Source organism: Staurois parvus, unplaced genomic scaffold, assembly GCF_062004578.1.
Source record: "Staurois parvus isolate SC_StPar_1 unplaced genomic scaffold, SC_StPar_1.0 ptg002232l, whole genome shotgun sequence".
NCBI lineage: Eukaryota > Metazoa > Chordata > Amphibia > Anura > Ranidae > Staurois > Staurois parvus.
Window position 1 is genome coordinate 3,506 of NW_028320028.1, and position 5,950 is coordinate 9,455.

Consider the following 5,950-nt stretch of genomic DNA (forward strand, 5'->3'; position numbering starts at 1 on the left):
CTACTATGGTGAGCTGCCACCTTAAAGCAGCCTAGAGATAATTTTATTTTCTTTCCTTCCACCATGGAGAGATTGAAAGCAAATCACTCATTTCCCCCATCAACACAGTCAGTGTTGATGGGGAAGGCCTCCCACAGCTCTATTGTGCTCTGCTGGTGGGGGGTGGGGGGAGCCTTCTCAGTGGGCAGAACACAATGATTACTGCTAGCAGCTATAGCCGCTGGCAGTAATCACATATAGAAAAAATCCAACAGGCTGGTTTACCCAAGTCAATCGATGGATCGACTTGGGTACAATCAGCCTGCCCATCAGTGGCGCCCTGAGGCAGGTGCGGGGGGTGCGGTCCGCACCGGGTGACACCGAACGTATGGGGTGACACCGGACCCGCTCCACAAAAAGGTAAGTTGTAAAGCAAGCCGACGATTCCCGCAGGATGGATCCGATCCATCCTGCGGAGATCGTCAGCTTTCTTTACAACTTACCTTTTCTTGGAGCAGGTCCGGTGTCACCCCGTATAGGTTGCATGCGGACGATCCTGCGGGGTGACACCGGTGTATCGGCAAGATGTGTCTCCCATGTAGATATGTCCCCCTGAAGCAACTGTGCATGTCCCAGTTTCAGGCACTTTCAATCGATGATAAAACTACTGCTATCATCGATTGATCGTGCCTGAAACCGGGACATTCTCAGCTGTCCCGGACCCCCTCCAAGAAAAGGTAAGTTGTAAAGAAAGCCGACGATCCCTGCAGGATGGATCGCATCTGCAGATTGAGCACAATGGATCGGAGCCCGATTCATTATGCTCAATCCACAGATCTGATCCATTCTGCGGGGATCATCGGATGGGGTGTCACCAAGTGTTACCGCACCGGATGACACCAACCCTAGGGACACCTCTGCTGCCCATACATAGATGAAATCTCAGCTAGTCCATACTGAACCAGCAGAATTTGATCCACGTATGGCTGGCTTAAACTTTCTAGGTAACTGATTCACCAGGAACCGGAAAGCAGGTGTGGTCGTGACAACCCGAGCCCACAGGATAAAGGTTGTATGACACTGAACATCATTCAACCTGGCAGAACGGTGACATCAGCAAGACATAGTGGATCTATTACCATTGCTGGGAATGTGGTATTACAATAAAAGATACTTTTTTATTTAAAAATAAATTATAAGCGTTTGTACAATAAATGCATAAACTGGAGTTCCAAATCAAGCAGGCCATAGATGGATAGAATTGAAAATGAAAATTCTTAGGAAAATTTGTTTGAAAATTCTCAAAACATTCTAGAGTCGTTCAAAACATTTCATTTGCTTTTAACATTCGATATTGAAATGAATGGACTTTACCGAACGAAAATCACCCAAACTGTTAGAAATTCATTTGTTTGAGAAAAAATTTCCATCCTGCTCCTTCGAATTTTCTCACCACTGCGGACGAAAACGACCAACGATTTGACCCCACTAATGGTTAAAAAAATGAGCAAACGTTCTTAAAACATTTTTTTCCTAAGAGCTTAGGATTTTTAAATTTCTCTAACTCTACATTGGTCACCAAGACAAACAGAATCTCTCCAGTGCCGACAAAGACAACAATGAAAACACTGCAAAGGTTGTAACTCTTCCTTCATATTTCAAAACTGAAAAACAATTTTGGCTGAGATATACATTCAAATTGATTTTGTTCTTATCTCTGCCATTGCTATTTATTTTTTAATTCTAATAGCACATTTTTCAAACACGTAGAAAGCATGGAGGGGTTCAGTGAAGGTGGTGGTGAAGGTGTGGAGATGTCTAACGGGGCCACACAGCTGGTAGAAGGACAGACGTCCATCATGGTAATCCAGATATATTCCCAACAATTTCACCGGAGAATCAGAGCTTAGTGCGGTGTGTTTATTATTGTGTGTTGCTACGAAGCGTGTGACAACAGCAAGACCCCATGATTTGTCATTATAACCGATATAGGATTCATTTCCATCTATCTTCCTCTCTATGCTGCGAGCGGCAACCCCTATCAGCCATTTCTCTGCTCCGCTCACATCCACCTCCCAGTAATGTTTTCCTGATGTGAAGCTGTTCGTACTTAGTACCTGTTTGGATTCAAATCTTCCTGGACCCTCCAGCCTGTTCTGACAAGTGTTACTGCAAGAGGCCGTTCTCAGATCCTCTGATATAATAAAGTTTTTGTGAGCAGTATTTATATCTAATAGAATATCTGATTTTTCCATCCCTGAGAATTGTCTTTTGATCTTCAGATCTATCAGACTGTCAGTAAAATGGAGAAGACCTCTGTGTAGCATCCGTGAGATAATTTCTTCTTCCGGGCGTCCAGCATCTCCAACATTGTCGATTGTATCATCTATCCCAGGAATAATGTCATCTGATTAATCTTCTGGGACAGCTCATCTCTTTGTTGCTCTAGCTGCGGGATCAATTTAGAGACTGATTGGGAGATTTGCTCCTCCTGCCTGGAGACCTCAGTCAAGACTCTCTTCTCTACGTCATCCAAATGTTTCCTGATGTCTCTAAACAGCTCAGTGACCTTCCTGGTGACGTTGGCTGCTTTTTCTTTATCTTCTGTCGTGTGATTTTCCAGATTCTGGATTCTCCTCTCAATCCCCTGTCTCTCAGAGTTCAGTGTATTTGTAGATTCTCTCAGTTTCTCTTTTGTCCTCTCAGAGGCCACATCCAGAAGGTCCACCTGGTGCCATTTGTGGTCTCCAGCCACCCAGCAGGACATACAGATACAGGCACTGTCCTCTGTGCAGTAATATTTCAGGATCTCTTTGTGTGTGGAACATTTTCTGTCTTCAAATGATGTGGTGGGTTTGGTTAAAGTGTGATCTGCTGACTTGCTGTGGTTTTTGAGGTGCTTAGTGCAAAACGAGGCCTCACATAGCAGACACGTTTTAGTAGCTGGTGTAGGAGAATCGCAGTACGTACAGAAGTCCTCTGTGTCCTCTGGGTGAGCAGATCTGAAATTGTCCACAATGTTACACAGCTTTCTGTTCTTCTCCAGCGTAGGGCGCTTGGTATATCGCTCTCTGCACTCCGGACAGATATAAACACCAGACCCCTCCTGTTTATCCAGCACAGATGCTATACAGTCCCAGCAGTAGATATGTCCACATTTCAGTGATACGGGCTCCGTATAAAGGCTCAGGCAGATGGAACAGTTCAGCTCCTCTCTCAGGCTAGAAGTCATCATTCTATAAATTAAAATTCGAATCCGACTATCTATGGAGGAGCTGCTTAGATCTCGGCTGATCTATCCTTAAGGCAGAGACAAAGAGACGGAGACCAAGGACCAACGTGAAAGGATTCTGTGAGCAGAAAGTCAGATCTATTACGTGAAATTATATCCCCCCCCTCCGTTCACGTAGTCGTTCCTCTGCCCAAGACACAATCATTCAGCTCAAGACACAACCATTCAAGCACACAGGTCTCACATTGCATCGCCTTCTGCAGCTTTGCCTGCACAGAGCAGTTTTTCCATTTCTCACACACAATGTATAATCTGCATTTTTGGCTATAAAATTACTTAACACCCCCAGAACATAATATATTTTCTGAAAGTAAAGACCCTGCAGAATAAAAAAAGATGGTAGTTGCAATTGTTTTCAGTGCTGCATGATATTTGCGCAACTGTTTATCAATTCTGTATTTTCAGGAAACAAATACGCTATAATTACTTTTAATCAGTGGCGTCTCTAGGCAGGTGCTGGGGGTACGCGCCGCACCGGGTGATGCCTATCACTCAGAGCGACACGTGACACCGGACCCGCTCCACGATAAGGTACATTTTAAAACAAGCCGACGATCCCCACAGGATGGATCGGATCTGCGGATTGAGCACAATGGATCAGAGTCCGATCCATTATGCTCCCCAATCCGCAGATCCGATCCATCCTGCGGGGATCGTCGGCTTGCTTTAAAACTTAGGCTACGTTCACACTTGCTTTGTCAGCAGGCATCAGACAGGCATTTGGGAAGCGTTTTTAACGCTTCTCAAAAACCTATGAAATTTCAGCACATGGCAGCACAGAGTGCTCTTCACACTGAAGCGTTAAAGTCACGTTGCGGCAAAACTGACACCTCATGTGGAGTCAGGAGGAGTTGAAGTTGCATTTGCGGGGCGGTTGTGACGCGGTTGCGAGGTGTTTGCGGAGCGTTAATACCATTTAACTTCATTATAGGAGTTTGTGGTGCAGTTTTAACGCTTGGCAAATGCCTCCAAACCACACATAGGGCATTTGGGGAGCGTTAAAAACGCTTCCCAAACGCCTGTCTAACGCTATAGGGATGTTTGGCAAGAGTTAGAAATAAAGTCAAGTGTGAACGAGCTCTTACCTTTTTGTAGAGCTCATGGAGAGATCAGTTAACCCCGTATAGGTTGCAAGCAGACGATCCCCGCAGGATGGATCGGATCTGCGGATTGGAGAGCATAATGGATCGGACTCCTATCCATTATGCTCAATCTGCAGATCCGATCCATTCTGCGGGGATCATCGGAGAGGGTGACACCATGGGGTTTATTTACTAAAGCTGGAGAGTCCAAAATCATACTCCCTTCTGCATAGAAACCAATCAGCTTCTAACCTCAGCTTGTTCAATGAAGCTTTGGCAATGAAACGTGGAAGCTGATTGGTTTCTATGCAGAAGGGAGTTTGATTTTGGACTCTCCAGCTTTAGTAAATAAACCCCCAAGTGTTACCGCACCGGGTGACACCAACCCTAGGGACGCCCCTGCTTTTAATGCACACAAACACAATCTAATCCCCATTTTTTTGTACAAAAGAGAAGAGAGTAAATAGATACTAAGTGTGTCTAGCCTGAAAATCGCATGCACCTGTTAAATGGTGAAAAATCATGGTACCCAAAATGATCAATAGGTGACACTAAAAGCCTTTACAGCTCATCAGCGTTAGAGTAAACTATAAATGATGGGCCTAGCATGATTGTTCTCACTCTGACATTCGTGGTAATATGTTACATGTGCACCATTTACATACAAATGCGCAGCCTATGCTGCGCTTACCTTTGCATGCGTGCGTAGGGTGGCGAAGTTGCTTTACATTTTTTTTGCTTCATTTTTTTTTTAATGAGGTCTTTTTTGTTTGGTTTTTGAACATTTATGTTTTTTTAACAAACAAGCGCACAACTTGTGCGCAACAAACTACAAACAAATCAAAGGACATTGGTCATACAGTGATAAAACAGCAAACAGTAAGCAGCACATACAAAAGAAAAAAAAAGGGGGGTGGTAATTTTGTATACACCATATGAACATATATCCTGCAACAATAAAACTATTAAACCAGCACAAGTTGACTGAAGTCTGTTACTCCTTCCAATAGTATCCAGCTGCACGCGTCTTTCCACAAACTTGTAAATTCCGGCTGTTATACCATACAACAAAGGGCCACACATATTTATAGGGAGAATAATCTATTTGCTATCATATGAAGCGGAGCCAAACCAGGTGTTGCCAGCCGGGGGCCCCATATAATTTTACATTTCTGTCTCCGCCACCCCCCTCTGCCAATCCCTCCACTGGCTTCCGATTGCGCAACGGATCAAATTCAAAATCCTAACACTGACGTACAAAGCTGTCCACCATACTGCCCCGAACTACATCACTGACCTAATATCCAAGTACCGCCCAGCACGCACACTCCGCTCCTCACAAGACCTCCTTCTCTCTAGTTCCCTGGTCTCCTCCTCCCATGCCCGCCTCCAGGACTTCTCCAAGGTGTCACCCATCCTCTGGAACTCCCTGCCCCAACCCATCAGATTATCACCTACTCTCCTCTCCTTTACGCGCACCCTGAAAACCCATCTCTTCAGGGAAGCCTACCCCACCCCCTGCTAACTTGCCGACCTCCTCCACTCTTCCTACCACCCCATCCCCCACAGCTATCTCCTCCTGTACCACTATCCCATC

The 5,950-nt window shown here is 45.1% G+C and overlaps 1 pseudogene; it reads right to left on the reverse strand.

Moving 5' to 3' along the window:
• Positions 1-1,137: 1,137 nt before the first annotated feature.
• LOC149431494 (E3 ubiquitin/ISG15 ligase TRIM25-like) lies at positions 1,138-3,376 on the reverse strand (annotated as a pseudogene).
• Between the last annotated feature and the right edge of the window lie 2,574 nt (positions 3,377-5,950).